General features: G+C 41.0%; 1 long non-coding RNA gene across 1 annotated transcript; it reads left to right on the top strand.

Annotated features, from left to right (window-relative positions):
- The first annotated feature begins 782 nt into the window (after positions 1-782).
- LOC134516398 (uncharacterized) lies at positions 783-13860 on the top strand. The gene is made up of 3 exons (XR_010071316.1): positions 783-898; positions 3683-3813; positions 13634-13860. It is a non-coding gene; the product is annotated as an uncharacterized LOC134516398 (long non-coding RNA).
- Positions 13861-18995: the final 5135 nt, after the last annotated feature.

The raw sequence follows: 18995 nt of genomic DNA on the forward strand, positions 1-18995 counted from the left end.
TTCCAGGCTACTGAGAATGTAAAATCATGGTTGTCTTGAAATACTGCTCAGCTCTGTTAGTGTCTTGGAAAACACCACGGACTGAAAAAGGACAACAGCCAGCCTGCGTATTCAGTACAGGAATTACTGGCAGGACAGGTAGGTCTTTAGGACTCAAAATAACCTTGAAGCTGCCTTAAACCATTTCTTTCAGGGTTCCTTTTGTGTACCTAGGAAAAAGAGGGAGTAGCTGACTTGCTGCTTTACTGCGTGCTCTCCTGCGGTGCCAGAATGGTCTTCTCGCAGTCAAAGTCATGCAGTAACTGCCTCGGATGTCTTTTAAGTTGAAATTTGGGTCCAGCCTGCTGTGTAATGAGCAAAGATCAGGGAATCACAAAGATGCTTATGGCCATTTTTGATTCTCTGTATTTGACTGGAGACTAAATGGATTAGACCAGGATCTCCGGTCTGCCCTGATTATTACACTAAAAATACTTTACTGTAACTTTGCAGATGGCAAGCTTGACATAATATCCAACCCATTGTATTTAAGTTTTAAGTTATCCTTATAAGCAAACCTTTTATTTGCCATACTATAGAACTAAAGCAATGGAACGACATTTACAGCAATTGCATTGATCTTATATGTCAAGCAGCAACATGAAATGAATATAAAAATACATATATTTATGTTCTTTAACCAGCAGCTGTAGTTAATAATAACTGAAGTTTGGAATTAATTATAACTGAAGCTGAGGCTATTCATTTTTATGTTTAGGACAAACCCCCTGAGGTTTCTGTGACCGGCATTTTATAGCCAGAGACAAGAAATTTCACCACTGCTGGAAACATTTCTATCAAGTCAGTTAGAGAAGAAAAATAATCACCTTGCAGGAACATGCCCAGATAAACCCGAAAGGTAAGATTAGGTTAGTCATGGTAGAACTTCTCTCTCCTCACTCCTATATATCACAGATAGTAGGAATCCCTGGGAAGACTTTAAATGTTCAGAGGGAGAGAGCAAATGCAAAATCAACGGTTACAATGCCTCTGTTTTTCAATACCTGTCTAGAGTTACCAATAGCATCAAGCAGATCCAGCAAATGGATGAACTAATTCCTGAGAGTTGGAATTTCACTGGCCTGGGTTTGAGCTGGCTACGAAACAGCTTTCCCATCCCAGTGGCTCTGCTGACGTTTTCCACTTCTCAGGTGGGAGAAACTCTGTAGTCAGACTCTTCCACTCTCCCTTTGGCAAAAATTACACGCTGGACAAGAGAGATTGTACAGGTTAAAGTTCAGTGGAAAATACTCTTGTTAAGCATTTTGATTTTGATGAAAAAAAGTGTTTTCTTTTCCTTCATAAAAGGAAAACATGACCCCCACCCTATAATAGCTCTATTTTGCATGCAAGCTAACACAGTTCCCCCCAACAATAGCTCTATTTTGCATGCAAGCGTACACACGTTTCCCTTTGTTATTGTTTGTGGAGTACTTTGAATAGGAAATTGTATTTGGTGCTAAGCATTAGTGCATCTTGGCAGCAGCTTGTTCGCCTGGTACCCTGTGTGCCCCACCAGAACCTGAGACACTGTGCGCTCCCGTGAAGAAGCACCCCTCTCTGTTCCCTCCATGCCTCCTGGTTTTCGGTGTGTGCAATAACGATTGTAAACTATGTTTTAATCTGCATTTTTAAGCAGACATGGTCTCAGCCATCCTGTGTGACAAGAACAATTAGTCTGACCTGCTATATGAAACTGTCCCTGCCTCTTCAGCTGCCATTGCTGAAGGCATTTTGCATCTTAGATAGAGGAAGGACAAAAGCCAAGCATCGAAAATGAAATGATTATGTTAATATGTGTGAACAAATGACATGAATACACTTCTGAAGCCCAGATACTCTGGCTTTTTCATTATTTCCGCTGTCAGAAAGAGATCCCTCACAAATGTTTGTCACTGGAAAGGGTGCACAGGAAGGAGGGATGCAGATAGGTGTCTAGGTAGGTAGACTGACAGACAGCTACCTAAAGGAAAGCACCGATGAGGCGAATGTGGAAAGCCTTTGTTGGAACTGCACTGAAAATTATTTCCTGGAGACTTCCACAGTGGAGTCAAAAGACCTTGTGTCTAGCAGGTAATTGTAGTCTGCCAAGGTTTGATGGTGGAGAAGCAAACAAAAACATAATTCATAAAACATGTCCACAGTACATGCACTGTAACCAACTGGGTCAGCTGGCAGGGTAGGAAGAGCCAGCGGACAAGACCTGGGAAGTCAGAGCAGCTGTGCTCTAACCCCGATTACTATTTATTATTTATTCACTTTTTTTCTGCTAAAGCTGGGACATGCAGACCAACACAAATTTGCTTTGCCTTTTAAGAGTATGTTTGACCCGACAAAATGGGTGTCTGTCAGTGGGTTTACCTCATGTGAGAGCGCTTACCATGATTAACAAGGGGGTGTGTGGCAGGGCAGGACTTGCAGCATTGGCTAAATTCGGAGCCATCTAAAGCATGGGCTCACATGAAAGGGCGTGTAGCCCCGGGTCCTACAAAGCATGGGGCATATTGCAAATGTGTTGGTGTTGCTTGCCTACAGCCATCCCTGAGGGTAAGTCCCCTGAAGCCAGCCCTGCTGAAACTGTAACAGAATAACCCACATCAGCAATAGGACTTACTTTGCTTATCGATTGCCATCGTAAGATTTCTGACTGCATAAAGACAGATTTCTTTTCAGGCTGCCAGCTAACACTGCTTTTTTGCAGGAAATCGTGATTTTTTTTTTTTTTTTTCCCCTGTCTGTCTGTCCTGCAAGTGGCATGATGTGAGCCTTCTCTGAAGAAAAAAGCACATAGCTGCAGTTAGCTTGGGAATAAATATGCTCTGAAGTACAAAAGCCTGGTCTCTGCACTAACCGCAGCAACATGGCTTCTGTTTCGGAGCTGTCTCACATCTGTCCGAAGAGAAGCACAGGCAGCTGGAGTTCACATCTGCCTGGAAAACAGCAAGTAGACATACCCATATGTATGCTGGCAAGTCTTTCAAGCACAGACAAAGCCTATGAGAAATAAAAGGGAACACATCTCGTGCTAACTTTGGCTAGAGAAGTTTGCTGTTAATCTTTTACCTAGCTATGAAGCTCAGGATTTAGGTCTGTCACCTTGCTCAGGAATGGGAGTTTGATGCTGAAAGACAGATATAAATGGTGCATTCAGAATATTATTTTTTTTTAATGTGTTGGTCAAACCGTATGTCTAAAGGAGGGAAGAAATGCTGTTTTCTTTAATTGGCCATCATGGTGTATGTCTATTTCTCAAGTTAAGGCAGGTTTGGGTTGGATTCCCAGGTCTGGGATAGAGTAACTTTTGATTTATTCAGCACTTTTTTTCCAAATTAGTTTACTTAAATGTCAGTGCCGGACTAGCAGCTCTGTGGTAGAGGGAGAGCTGACCCAGGGAGTCTGAGAAAGCTTCCTGAAGGTCTGTATCTTAACCAGCCATGCAAGTTATGTCTTCACAACTGCAATTTGCGGCGAAACCCAACACTGCTGAGGATCGATGACGCAGTGACGGTTTCACTGCAGGCTGAGTGGCCCAATAGTATGGCCTCAGCATCAGCCAGGAAGAATTTCTTTCAGGTCTCTTGCCTGAACTTCCGTTTCTTCTATTTATGCTTAAGTTTCCATCTCTCTTTTTTTTTTTTGTGAGTGAGCTGTGAAGCAGAAGCCCTAGCGTGGGAAGGAGATCCTGCAAGTATCTCAGCCATGAATTACTGCCATTTTACTGCTGGGCCTCATTTTTTTGTGCAGCTTCAATTTGGTGGTGTTGTCCCTGACGAAGTAAGTGATGATACTAAGCAATGTCTTTTCAATTTTGTCTGCTTCTAAATGAATTCTAGTTTTATTTCTCAGCGTAATGCAGGCCCTATATCTAGTTTACTTATGATTTATATTCTGTTCAAAGATATGAGCCTTCATGAAGCCTACTAACTAATAATTAATAAAGCTCATTTTAAGTCATTAATCTATTGTTCTGCATGATCTTTCCAGAACACATTTAAGATGTCTGATGCAATGTTTATTCTCAGCCCTTTTAATGCAAGTCTTCTCTATAACTGCCTGACTTTATTTTCCATTTGCATCACCTGCAAATGATTGTCTATACAAGCCTAATGGCTTACAGTAACCCTTTAAAAATTGGATACTTGAGGTGAACCCATTTAAGATAATTTTTTACAAAAGTCTAATATTCCACCCAAGCACTGTAGCATAATTTCTGAACAGAAAGCCAAGTGCACTAAATGTATCAGCATTACGATAGCCCAAACCCATTTACTGTGGTATTGAGGACTGACACACAAATGACCCTGGGTTTCAGTACATGGAAATTACTTGTAATTATTCTATGTTTTCCAGCCCTCAACCTGTTCATCTTATAACTCTTTGGTAGAGACTCCTTTGAGCTGGGTCTAGCATATCAGGGGAAATTCTGAGATCTCTGTTGGAGCTCTCCAATTTGCAGCTGACTAGCTGACCCATTTTTGTTTAGGGCAATGTGTCTTTGGTTATAAAATCATCAGTCTTTATAAGCCTCTTGCAGAGGGACAAATGGATGTATTTTTTACTCTCTGTGACATTTTTAAACTGATAGACAGACACTATTTGCCCAGCGTTTTTTAATCTCCATTTCATGAAAAATGAAGGTCTTTGGCCTAGAATTTCAATTTGATTTATATTCACAATTTCTCTTAACGTGTTTCAGACTAGCTGATATCAAAACATGAACATCAGCTTTAATCATTACCAAAGGTTTCCCTGTGATTTAATAGTGAGAGAGGTTTTCGTTTTCCTCATCTTTTTTTAATTTCTCATAAACCAAAAATCAAATTCACTAACTTTCATCCAGAATCAATTACTTTGAAAACCTGTAGGAAAGGAGACCTTGAAAGAATATCCTACCATAATTTCTGTCACTCTACCCAATCTTGGTGCTGTCTCTTGTTATTTGGAATCATTACTATACCTTAAAAGAAGCAACTTTGTGCAGTAAAATGGCACCGCACTGCTCAACCTATCTGCTAGGTAGGAGTCCTCTGAACTTTTTCTGCGTATTCTACTGCAGTTTTTTTTTTGTTTGTTTATTAACACTAAAGTGAGTCAATAGAGCTGTGAAAGTCTGAATATTTCTCTATTCCAAGTCATCAGAAAATAATGCTTTTTCTCTTCTGAGGCCAGGATCTTTAAGAGTGGACAGAATGTTAATCAGAAGTGAAAAGGATTTGATTCCCACTTGCCAAGGGGAGGTTCCCATCTGTTCTCACTGAAGTGTATGGGGATTTTTGCTATTGGCTCTCTTGAGAAAGGGGTCAGACCTTAATTTGAGGGAGGAGAGAGCATTTAGCTGTTTTGTATTGTTATCTAAAATACAAATGCTTCAGCTAAATAGGCTGGTGACCATCTGAAGAAGCTGCTTATTAATAAAAAAAAATCTTGGTTTTGTAAAGGTGTAAACCCCTAGAAATTAGGTGGTCTTGCCGACCATAGCAGCAAATCTACGCAGGTTAAGGAGGTGCTTCCATATCTCTCATACCCCATGGAAGCCAAATCTAATTCATCAAGGCCCTTTCTATTGAATATACATCTTGCTAAGAAAAGAATATTCAAGACTTTTACAGGTCATCAAGGTTGTGCCTGTTCCTACCACCAGACTGAGGAATCTCCTGGCAAAGAGCCAACCAAACATAACCTCACCTTCATCTTTTGCGACCAGTCTATGTGAACAATGTGTGCTTCATACAGAGACTACGTTCTCATCTGACCACTTGGACGCTATTTTTTCCAGCAGTTTCTCCAGTTCAATCAGTCTGAATAGTCACATATTTATGCTGAAGTGTTCCTTTTGTTACCTTCAGGACAGAACCGGGGACTCTGACTCTAATTCAGGGTGGGGTGGGCTACGCAATAGACCAATTTTCCAGATTTTTACAGCTGCTGATACGGAATTGATACTGGTTGCTCTCCAGCTTGCTCCCTGAGCAAGGTAATTGCAATATTTATTTTCAATGTGCAGTTTGTTACTTTCGCCTTCAAGTTGGTCTAGACCCTCTGATTACCTTTTTTTTTTTTTTCCTTCACAGTGGATAACATATGTAATGCGAAGGCTGTGTTTAACACCAGACTTTTACTCTTCAGGGAAATGAGCATTGGGCTCAATGTATAAAACAAAAACCTAAAGTAGCCCTAATAAATTAGTTTATGAATAATGGAAATGAAGAAATATTGCAAGAGGAGATAAAAAAGAAGAAGAAACCTTTTAAAGCATTATGAAACATAGGCTGTATTCGTAACATCCAACTCAGTCTAAGATAAGAGCTCACAAAGGAACTTTTCTAGTTGATAGATAAATGTGTGTGCACAGAGTTCCCTATTCTGCCTAGTTCCAACAAACCTTCTCAAGAGTATCTATAGCTGTCTTGTGAAAGTTGAGAGTCCTGTCTGGAAGTATGCTGGTATGAGAAATCATCAGCTGGTATTAGAGCAGCCATGGACTTCAATGACTAACGAGACTTGCAGAGGACATCTCATGTGATTCTCATACATATCTTTGGTTTCAGAGCCTCTGCTGGTCAGGACACACCAAAATGTTCATATAACACACATGTACATTTTTAACAGCCAGCCTTTTTTAGAAGACTGTCCCTGATCAAATTGCTCAACATCTTCTAAGAACTTGAAGTTCTAGTTCTCAGTAAACGTGTCAGGTTGGTCATACAATGTAACTTGCAGCTCAGCTGCTGGTAGGGGACGTAAAGCTTCATGAAATCTGTCTTTATCACTATAGGAAGATTTGTGGAGTTACTGCCTTGACTTTTTAAAGAGCGGATAGTTTTCTCTAGCTTTGGTCACTACTTTCTGAGATAAAGTATTGAAATTCAATGGAGTTGTGCCAGTTGAACCAGCTAAGGATGCTGCCTTCTATTTGCTCTTACAGCTTACAGGATGTGTGGTTCAAATTCCGTTGGGATTGCTCTTTTATCTTTGCAGTCAAAAATGCCTCTATTTTTTCTTCTACTTTTCCCAGAGCAACATAAGAGCTGTGTGCTAATGTGTGCTGCAAAAATGTGTTTCAAAAACGTAGATCGTAACTATCCATTTGAATAACTTTGATTTATTTCAGCTACAGTTCCAACATCTTTAATTGTATTTTCCAATAATGTTCGTAGGAGCTCGTTTGCAAAAAAAAGTAAGCTGGTATTGCAAACTGTCTCGTAAAACCTAAAGTTTCTTGCATATTCTTACAAAAGCAAGCCAAATAACTAACAAGTTCTGAAGCAATAGCTATGGGGCAAAAGCTATAGTATGTTAAATCATAGAGCAAGAACAGCAAATTGCCACAGTGAATTGTCCCACATATATACAGCTTGTAGATCGATCAGAAAAAGAACATATCTACACAAATACAGTTTGTAATCAATTAAAGATATGAGGAGTTGTATCTGTAAAGGACTCATTTGCTGTAATACAGAGGCAGCTGGAGCAGAGACACTGGATGGAATAGATCTGTCTTAAACACCTTGTCTCTGAGTGGTTACTGAGCACCACATGGTACCAAGAATAAAAATAGCCTAAGTAAAGGAATGGAAAACTTAAAATCTCTATCAGAGCCAAAACTCTCCATAAATGTGGAAGACAACTGAAGGAAACTCGGACGGCACTTTGCTCTGTGTTTGTAAGCAAGCAGTGCCAGAAGAAATGAAGACGTTCAGAAGGTAGCCTTGGTTTTGACAGCGGCTAGTTCTGAAAAGCTCGTTGCAGCTAATAATTTTCTGTTAAGTGGAGCAGAGGCTGACTGTGAAGTGGTAGTACAGAAATGTGAGGAACCCTGAATTCCATGTAAAAATGAAACATATGTGTGAGATTGGCTCAGAGTAAGCGGAGTCTTGCAATTTTGAGGGCTAACTAAAAGGAGACTGGGTCCTAATGAGAGCTGGGAAGAAAATTCAGAGAAACTACTGGAAAATCCAGAGTGAGGCTGAAAAAAGCTCTTACAAGGTGCTGGTTAATGCATGTTGGTGAGAAGGAAGTCACGTGGCACAGTCTACATAGTGAACGCCCCAGTTCTTTGACACTGCAGGCCTGATTTGGTATACAAAAATGTCACCAAACCCCCCAACTCCTTAAGGTAAAAAAGGTTGCAGAGCTCTATCTTGGATCAAAACAAGAACAACATAGCAGCTTGCATACTTTGGACAACCACCACTTAAAAAAATGGTGTCCAGAAAAAGAAATATATATCCAAAAAGGCAATGGGTTGCACCATGTTTTTAATTGATGGCAGACATGCCCAGAGTGTGGCCAGCTCGGGCAAAGCATGCCAAGTGTGCCTCTAGCTCAGATGAACTCCACACAGCAGCAACAAATAGTACTCTGCCAAAACATGAAGGCTGTCAACCTGAAAGTAAATATGACAGCTATTATTTCAAAGCTGCACGTTGACACGTAAACCACTGTTCCCAGAAACTCTATTAAAAGAGCTTAAAGGAAAGCCTCAAAAATACAAAATAAACTGAAGAGTGTTATTTACACATCAGCTGAAGAATATTTGAGGTAGAGCCACAGTTAAACAGCAACAAGGGTATGAACGCTACTTCTTGAGTTAGAAGGATGCCAGGTCTTTTATCTTATCCAGGGGTATGATCCTGAAGTGACAGAAGCCAAAACAAACAAGGATATCTTTAGAACATCTCAGAGGGGAGCACTTTTGCTCCTGCTGGACTACTACAGAGCTGACAGTGCCCTCCCACTTCTATAGCAGCGTTGTGTGCGTTATCCTGCTGCACTTCGACACTGTCGCACCAGAGAGATGCATGTGGTACAAAATGGCACTATCAAAACAAATGACCTGCTGCTTCTTCATGTTAGCCTCCCTGTATCAGAGGAGACGTACAAGTTCAGGTGCCAGTAACATCAGGGACTAACTGGACGTCGTTGTTAAGACAGGTTTGCAGACACACTGGAAGTTCCTGAGATCCCGTATTATGTGAACACTGCTCACTTGTCATTCACAGGCTGCTCTGGGGAATAACTACGTGGCATCTGGGCTGTTCAGAGACATGTGCTCAGCTCTGCCTGGACAGTACCTCGTGCACAGTGGAAACAGGGAACAAAACAGTCATGGCCAAGGTCCTTGCTGCACAGTGGTCAATGAACAGTGCAGGGAGCTTAAAGTCATACAATTAACTGTTTCTATTCTTCTACAATCATGGAATCATAGAATGGTTTGGATTGGAAGGGACCTTAAAGATCATCTAGTTCCAACACCCCTGCCCTGGGCAGGAACACCTCCCACTAGACCAGGCTGCACAAAGCCGCATCCAGCCTGGTCTTGAACAACACTTCCAGGGATGGGGCATCCACAACTTCTCTAGGCAACCTGTTCCAGTGCCTCACCACCCCCACAGTAAATAATTTCTTCCTAATATCTAATCTAAATCTACCCTCTTTCAGTTTAAAATCATTACCCCTCATCCCATTACTACACTCCCTGATAAAGAGTCCCTCCCCATCTTTCCTGTAGGCCACACACTCAGTATTTTCCTGTAACCGGAGTTGGGATTATAGAAAGAACATCTCTTACACAATAAAGCAGAGCAGTGACTAAAGTTCCTCTGCCTGACTTGGACAGTAAAGCTAGCTGGAAGAAGTCCACCTTTTTCTTTTTGTCTCCAGTATGAAATACTGTAGTGAAAATACATCGGAGATTTTCTGTCTTCATCAACAACTGGGAAGTAGAAGGCCAACTTTCTTTTTTCAGTTGTGAGTTTTGGTTTTCCACCCTTTTGAAAAAGACAGTTCTTTTTGGATACAAAAAGAATTGCAAGAGAAATCATTAGCAGAGTTTTCCACCTAGCTCAAATGTCATTCTTCAAGCAGCTCTACCCTTTTCAGCTTTCTTCTGATGGTGGTGTTAGACTAGGCAATTTGTAAAATTTGGTAGCCGTTACTGTTTGTCATAGGAATTGCACTGAGACATTGTATTTGTCCAACAAATCCATTTCCTCTTTTAATTAGGACTGATGTACAAGTTGCACCCTGGTGTTGAATCAGTCTCCAGCCGGCCCTGAACTTTTCGCGGTTGATTGCAATGATTGCAATTCTTTGGCCGGGTCCTCCAGAGTAACTTCCCTGCTTTAGGGAGTGGCAGCGGTTGGTTCGAAAAGAGCAGACAGCTGAGTGGATGTTTAGTAAAAAATTATGTCTAACGTAACAGAACTGATCAATGTCATTTTCCTATTAAAGAGAAGTTCTGTGGAAGGTGTTGTTCAGCAGAGCACAGCTGATACAATGCTCTGGATGGCATAAAGGACTTTAAGAAATGGCTGGAAACAGCATGCACATGCATGGGGTAGCTTTCAGTTACATCGAAGCACAGCCTCTCTGTTCATAGCCACAAAAATAAAAAAAGCCACAAATAGCTTTCAGGGCTTAATTTCACATCACTACCAAATGTGCAGGGTAGGATGTGTTGAGCTTGTTGGGCTATATGTTACCTGGGACCTTACTAAACCTGTTTTCTGTCAGACGCTACTCCTGCTGGTTGGTTTCCAGAACAACGTGAAGATGTTTTGATGAGTAAGAGGCAAATGACCTGTGATGTACATGTCTGAGAAGGCCTCTCTCAGTTAATGATAAACTGAATGCAGTTGCACAGTGAAGGAACTGATGTCCCATCATTATAAGAGGGAAGAGGTAGCTGTCAGGTTGCTCGCACTTGGGACCTGTTTTTTTTTAAAAAGACTTCTCTTCCCTAGATTGGTAATAGCCTCATGTCTTTAGCTTTCCCTTTGAAGGCCCACCTAATTTTGCCACTGAGAGGATAAAGGTGCGATATGGTGTATGTAGGCACTGAGGAAGGTCAGGAGACTGACTAGCACCAAATACAGTGGCCACTGTGCCCAGATATTGATTTTGCCTTCAGAAGAAGTGTGAATAAAACCAATTATTGTATATTGCTAGCCATTTTTCCTGCATAAAACAGAGGTCATACTTGACTCTAAAAGGCAAAGATTTGGGCATAATAATTTAGTAACATAACTGAATGTTAGGATCAGGTATTTAATCACATAGGAATAACTGCATACCTCATTGACTATGAAAAGGCTCCCTGCATACTTTTTGGAGGGAGCAAAAACATATTGCAAAGCATATATTATCCTGTAAATATTAATGGTAAGTAATTTAAGATCACTAGTTGCCTTCTTTTCAGAACAACTCAGATGTGATGGTTATGTTTCTGCCTTGTTGGACTTGCTCTTTTGGGGCCATTTAGTCAATCCTGGCTTGCTAGATTAGGAAACTCTTGAACAAATATAGTTCACTTTGTTCATTTTGATCTACCCTCGTAGAAGCCATTAATTGCCCAATGAGCCCAATGAACAATTAATGCTTTCTGTGGATAATACATCAAAGTGGTTATATATGAAACTTCTAAGAGAAACATAGTATAAATTTTAAAGGATACACACAGGAGTCAGGTGTTCTAATTTCTACATCCAGTTACATCCATGTAACTAATTTCTACATCCAAGTAACTGTAAGCCTTGTGACCCTGAAGCCCATATCTAGCAGAGGGCTGCAGAGCGTGCCCCCTCCTCCTGGACAATCTGAGGAGCTGTCTACAGCATGCTAGAAGGATGGATGAAGGGAAAGCCTGAAATACCAACAGTTTTGGGGACATATGTGGTTCATCTTGTACTTTATGGAGGTTTCTTGTATCCCTTGCGTTTCAAGAAGTGCAACAACTACAGCCTTGTACTTAAAGAGCTAAAGGAAATTTCTTTTGGTTGCATGAGTTAGGAGGTAGTATAAGAGCTGAGAGATAGCATCTCTTCATGTCTAATGGCCCTGCAATCCAGGATTTATGCCAACAGTGGAAGAGCCAGCTGCCAACAGGCATGTGATTCTTCCCCCCGCGCATGCCCAAACCACCAGTCTGGGTGCTGTAGACCATGCATGAACGTTTCATGGAGTGAGACTACAAAGGGGCACGTCTCTACTACGAGCTCAACACATGAATTGGAGCACTACCAAGCCGTGCTCCTCCCCTTCTTCCTTTTCAATCCTATGAATCTTAAGATATTCAGCACGGGGCATCCCGGCTTTGGTAAGAGGGCAGTGTTCCTACCCAAATGAACTTGTAGGGTGCTCTTGCAGGAAGACAATGCCAGGGCTTTGGCTTTCTCAGGCCAAGGAGGGAGCTGCAGCCAGAGCTCCTCCTTCCTCCCTGAACTTTCCAAACATCAGCAGTCAGCATTTTGGAGACAGGCAGAGGAGCCATGCCATTTTGACTATGCCATTGTCACTGCTAGGCCCACCCTGGCAACACTTTCCCATCATAGCGAATTTGTCAGGGATGTGGAGGAGGGAAGGTGTAAGCTTGTGTCTCTGCTGGGACTTGGACCAGAGTGAGATACGGTGGCAAGAACAGCGTTTTCAGAGGTCTCTTAAGCACATTTAAGCAAAAATTCCAGTTTGGGGATTCACAGCATTAGATAGAGCTGAGCAAGAGTGTTTAGGACCCTGCTTTTCAGTCACTCTTGCAATACTTAAGTCCCTTCTTGGATTCAGATCTTAATCTTGGTTACTCAGTTTTGCCATCTGTTGGAGTGGAATAATAATTCCTGTACATATAGGCTTTATATGAAGAGATCTATGGAGTTTAATTTACAATCTCTCAATTTGTTTTAATTAATTCAGAAGGAATGATATACACACAATATATGTTATTTCTGATGTAAAATTAACAGTGGATGTTTCGCTACAAACAAAGTAGTTACAAATATGTTACCCTTCTTTTTATCAGCCAATATTCCAATTCACATTTGTCTAATTCTTCTCTCTACTTGTTTTCTACTTTTATCAACAGCTACTTGGTTGTCACAAACAAAAGGTCTGATTTTTTTCCTCCATCAGCTTCCACTGAACATATACTGCTATGCTTCCACCAAAATACGTAGTTGTAAGTCATCCTAAGACCAGAGGACACAGTGAAGAATAAAGCACAATGTTAAAAAATATCCATTCACTTAGAGATGAATAAGTAATGTGTTGCTTTCAAATACTGAATGTCACAAAATTCTGGAATGATGGAATATCTTCGCTGTTTATGGTTGAGCAACGTTTCTTTTTTTTTTTTTTTAGATTTTAACTGTAATAGTGTAGACTGATTGTACAGAAATTTACATATGGAAATAACTTTACACACAAGTAATCTTGTTTAGTTCAAACAGAACTAGTGAATTCGTAATGTTACCCTAGTGCATATTTAGCAGGAGTATGTTTTCACCGCTTGTATATGGAACATGTGTTGTCCTTTGTTAAAAGAAGAAAATATGCACACATGCATATATGAAAAGAGATAAGAAAAGGAAAAATATGCAAGCTGAAAGCAAAACCCCTGCCTGCCCTTCAATTTACTAAAATAATGTTTGTTTAATACATGTTAAACAAAAAAGCCAAACCGTGTTATCTTACAGTTGGCTATTTTCCTAATGAGACGCAGTTTGTCCTCCTCTGCTTTTAATTCTGACAACCTGAAAAACCTATCTTCAAAATCAGATTATCTTCTCTAGAAGATAAATATTGTCTTTGTGTATTAAAGGATAAATGTGCCTCCAATACAGAAGATGTGATAACTAGGACTACTGATAACTTCTTTTCTTGGCTGCCGTCCCACCAAATGAGTCACATTTAGTCAAGATTTTGCCCTTATTACATGCCTGGGGTCAGTATCCTGGAGATTCAGTGGTTACTAATGGTTACTCGGCCAGAGAAATGAAGGAAGAGGTAAGGCAAAAAAAAACCCGCATACATATATGGTGTATTTTTGAAGTCTGGCTGCGAGAGGGAAAACTGAAGGCACTTCCCCCCTCAAAATATCCATCTTTTGGGGGCTGCAAAATGCACTTTTTTTATGGACTCAAAAAAAGAGAGTGATGGTAACCCCCTTTTCAAGTAGTCTTTGAAAAAAAGTGTGACAGCAATGCAGGAAAAAGGCAAAGATCTTCTTTAGATCCAGCTTCTGTGAAATAACAGGTTGGGAACAATATATTATAGGTGCTCCCCTCCTCAGTCCCCCAGCATGCAGCTGCGTGACCCATGCTGTAAACAAGAGCATTAAAGCACGTAACCAGTATAAAGATAAATTCTAGATATAGCTAAATTCAACAATTAACCTAATCATATAAAATTAATTTCTCTGTAGTTCGTGTAATTGTCTCTTTTCCAAAAGTCTGCTCATGCATCTGTCTGGGATTTAGATCATATTGTCGTTTCATGTCACTCTCGTTTGATCTAATACCCGAAAGTTTTATTCACGGTTAAAGGCCTAAGTGAAACGGCCACTTAACCAAACGCCTACGTTTCAGCAGCTTCACCCAATGACCAGTTTGACAGAATGACTGCGATAGGAATTAGAGCTCGTGCGGCTCCCTTATTAATCATTCCTCATTGACATTTAGCAGCAGCCAAATTGTATCTGAATGTAGTTAAGGTGTCCAGGGGGTTTGCGTGTCACAGGAGGAGGGGACGAAGTGGAGAGCAAGGAGGGAGCAGAGTGGGTTATGCTTTTTTGGGGGGGATATTGTCCCCATTGAAAACAATCCCAAAAATACCATGACGCCAAAGGTGCGTGGACCAGATCGCTGAATCTTGAATGTCACCGTGCAATTAAGTGCTGGGTCTTGCTGTTTGAAAAGAATATATATTTCTCTATCTAGGGCACTGCAATGAATAATCCCTGTTACTGAAAGTTATGTGGGAGTAAAATAGTCCTTGGGACTGGAATTCAGTTGCCAGCTTAGCTCTCTGCTGCACAGTTTTGCAGCTAATCAGGGCATGCAGAAAGGGTTTCCAGCTGCTCTGTGCTTTCCCTGGGGAGGGATTTTATTGAGTGCTTATGTGTATATGTGCGGCAGCACCTCTTTCAAGCAATGTATGCAACGGCCAGGGAGGCTTATTGGTGGGTCTGGTTTGTTGATGGGTTTTTGTTTGGTTTATTTGAGGTTTTTGTTTGTGTATTTGGTTTTTTCCTTTGTATCCCAGAGGAAACAGCTGGGGAAAAGATTTTGGAGTAGTCCTGCAGCCCTCTTATGCCAGTTTATTTGAGCTGTTTGTTATGTTTGAGTTAATTTGTCCCATGTTTAAAAAATGTGGACTCCTAAAGAATGTAGATGTGCATGAGAAACATTAAAAATAAACAAATATTCCAATAATACCACCCAAATTGTCCTAATGTTGTTGGATAAAATAAATCAATGTGGGTATTTTCAGTGTGATGAACCAACACTTGGGAACATATTCCTAAAAGGAGCTTATTCAGCGTTGGCTATGACTGACTTTGTTGCTTGAAGTCAATGAAAATACATTTGCAAGTAAGGAATGGTCCGCAGGGCTGGAACTTGTACCAGCAGCCCCCCAGAATGAGACAAAACTCTGCATGGCTGCGTTAAAGGTTCCTTTCCTATTTGCTAGGGGAAAGATGGAAACTTACTTATGGCTAACAATGTTAACCTAAAAGTGCAGTTTTTTAATAAGTAAAAGTTTTTTACAGCAATTGTGTGAAATCCCCGTCTTTAATATGGTTTTAATCTGTTAAATAGCTTCTTCCCCCGTTGCTGTGTTTGAGTTCAAGGCTTCAAAATTTTGCAAGAAGCACTCATTTTTCACATGATTAACAGACAAAAGGAGCAGACAGGCAAAATGACATCCTCTGTTCCTTTAGCATTTTAAAATAATTAGTCCATTTGATTTTAATGTAAAATAGATTTTCTCAATTTTGTTGTGAGAACATGATATATTTATGAAAAACCCAAAGTACAGCTTTGTCTCAAAAGCAAACCACCTATTTCGTGGGTGTTTTACTCTTGCTTTTTGCTCTTGCTTTACCCTGTGCCAATGAACAAGAATGAATTACCTTTCACCTTTTTTACGCTGAAAGCTACGGTTCACTGTATTAACCCTTTGGTTTCCATCACTTACAGGGGCAGATCCTCAGCTGGTGTGAGATGATCTCTGCTGAGGTTAGTAGGCTTGTCTCTAAGTAAGTAGAGTGCTGAAGATCCAGTCCTGCTTTTTCAAGGCCGTATAAATGAAGTTTTTTATGATATGAATATAATTCACAGATTGTCTTACAATTTGTTGATAATTCTGCCACTGTAACTGTTGCTGCCTTAGTTACTCCCTCATATATACCGATTTTCTAAATGCTGTTTTACCTTTTTTTTCTGTCTTTTTTTTTTTTTTTTGCTGGCTTGATCTCACTTCTTACTGTATGCCAAAGGCTGGCTTTAGATAGTTATGGACACACTTTGACACTTGCTTTTCAAATAGTTCCTGTAAATCTGGTGGCCAAAAATCCGTATTTCTTGCAGCAGAGGCTTTGCTTCATTTCTGTATACAGTTTTTTGCACACAGATTGGGCGGTTTGCAAACATCGGTACCATCTAACTAAAGGCATTCCTAAGAGACCAAAGCTGATTTTTTAGCAAGTCATTATCATAGTTTCACTTACAGGGAGGAGTACGATTCCGTCACCCTAAATCCAGTGTCACTGTCAAATCAATCCATACAGTTTCAGTGAAGAGCCAGAAATATGCTGCACGCGCTGATTCTGCTTATGAGTTTATAGTAAGCACAACTGTGATTTTCCATGTTGATATGAGGTACCGCGTGCAGCCTGTGGAAGAGGTTGGGAGACCAAGACAGGAACCCAAAATACAAACCAGCACACGGTGCCAAGGGAGAACGCGCTCTGAGGCTGTAGTGCAAGACATACATAGGTATGCAAGAGGATGTATTTCCTTCCCAAATGGGTTAGGTAAACATCTGTAGCCTGTCAGCTGGATACAGAGGAGGAAAGAGTAATTTTTTAAATTTATCCTTAGTGCAAATAGATTAAGTGCAGCTTGCTTTTATTTCTGTCGTCTGCATCTATGTAACCCGTGTCTTTATGGTGGATTATCTTTTTTTTGATTTTGTAAGTGTAAGTAATCTGCTTTTAACTTTCACCTAGCTTCAATGATGAATTATTTCAAGGTCACTAGCTAGCACCAAAATGTTCTGTGGCTGCGGCTGTCCTCACCGCCAAAGGTCTGAACCACCCCTACAAGTGCCGAGCAGTAGCCTACTTTCCTCCATAGTACTCAAAGGTAAGAGGATATACGCCCATGTAAGATGCAACAATCTGCATTGAAAGTTAATAATGCAGTGATCTAAGGAGACAAAAAAGTCTTCCTGTGACTAGGAAAACTCTGGCATGTGACAATTAATGGAGACCATGCCTGAGCCTGCAGGATCCCAGCAGAGTTGGTAGCCACCATTCAGGGCACATCAATAATGCAGCGATACTTAATATTGATCAGAGAGCAAATCACCAACTGAAGAAGAAAAGTCTGCATACCTGCTTTTACCAGTTCAGGCTGGAAATAAGTAAATGCGGAGAAACAGTAAAATTATTTTTCCTCATGTTGGTAGCCTTTTATAAATGCCTTGGAAACAAAATCGGCCAATAAAATCCTTTTTCGTTATTTCCTTCCCGTTTCCCTTCCAGCCCAGCTGGTGCATTTGCAGGCAGGTGAGGTCTTCAAAACGATCCTCCCGCATAAGAAACTATGGGAGCTATGAAATATTACTGCAGTCCAGTTACCTCTGAAATGCTGATCTGCCTGGCTAACATGGAGCTGAAATGCAGTTATTCCCTTTGACATCAAGTCAGTTGTGAATTTGCCAGATGAACTTCCTTGACAAATGGCTACCGCCCACTCAATCCATCACTTCAGGGAAGCTGGGCTGCCTCATACTTTTTATTTTCTGTGCTTTTATCTTTTGTTCTGTCTCTCAAAAAGATCAAGGGGTAAAATCCAACCCAATATTCAAAAGTACGTGATTTAGAGCACCAAAGAAGTAAAAAAGAGGTCTTTTAAAATTGCATATTGTACAGTAATCATGTACTTCAGAATTTCCTCCTCTTTAATATAGAAAAATCAGCTAGAATTCTTCATTAATATTTTAATTGGCGTAAGTGTTGAAGTCCCAACTATCCACATAGCAATTTACACTTATACTGTAGCTGGTGGGAGTTGGTTTATTTCGCTTTGTGCTAATCCAAGGATCTCACTTCCTGCGACAGGAAAGCTGCAGGCGACAGTTCCACTGCACGGGTGAAAGGCACAAACAGAAAGGTAAAATATATATTGAAATAATTTTCCTAAAAACTAGAAGAAAAGTATATATTAATCTATTATCTATCGTATCAGGTAGATTAAAGTAGCTAATAAGCATTTCGTGTTGATGAACAACTTTCAGCCTTGTCTTATCTAAGCAGCCAATGGTGGAAAGGTGCATTTTTGAAGAATTAATATGTAAAAAGCAAATTTTCTGTTCAGAACCTAGCCTGAGAAGAGGGAGGGGATGCTCAGCAGATATGCGTCACCTTGGAAAATTAGGTGGCAGAGCGACCTATAGATTTCCTAACCGATGTGCCACTTTCACATAAACTCTGGGGATATCCATGGAAGGCACCATCCCGGTGTCTTCTCCTGCAAGGCACAGGCATGGCACAGAGCTGTGGATGAAGCAGCGCTGGGAATGGGCTGCCAAGGACGAACCTGGTCCAGCAGAAGGCTTCTCCCTGTGGGTCTTGGCACATGGGAAGAGCAGGGTGCCCTCACTAAAGCCCAGTAGATGGCGGGGCCGGGACTTGGAGACAGAGAAAGCCCAGACCTCCAACTGGTGTGAGCCTGGAAAGGGGCGGCCAGAGGAGAGGGCAGGCTGCCAAAATTGCTCTCCTTGTCTGAAGCGGGGCATTGTCCGAAGCCCAGGGCTGTGAGAGGTCACATGGAGCTGCTGTCATGCGTCCCCCTCCTCTGCACTTCCCGGACCGGGTGCCCCGGTACCTTGTGCCCAGGGTTTCATCACCAGCAGCCCCTGCTGATGGGACAGGGAGGAGGCACTGCTCCTCACGT

This window comes from Chroicocephalus ridibundus, chromosome 5 (genome assembly GCF_963924245.1).
Source record: "Chroicocephalus ridibundus chromosome 5, bChrRid1.1, whole genome shotgun sequence".
NCBI lineage: Eukaryota > Metazoa > Chordata > Aves > Charadriiformes > Laridae > Chroicocephalus > Chroicocephalus ridibundus.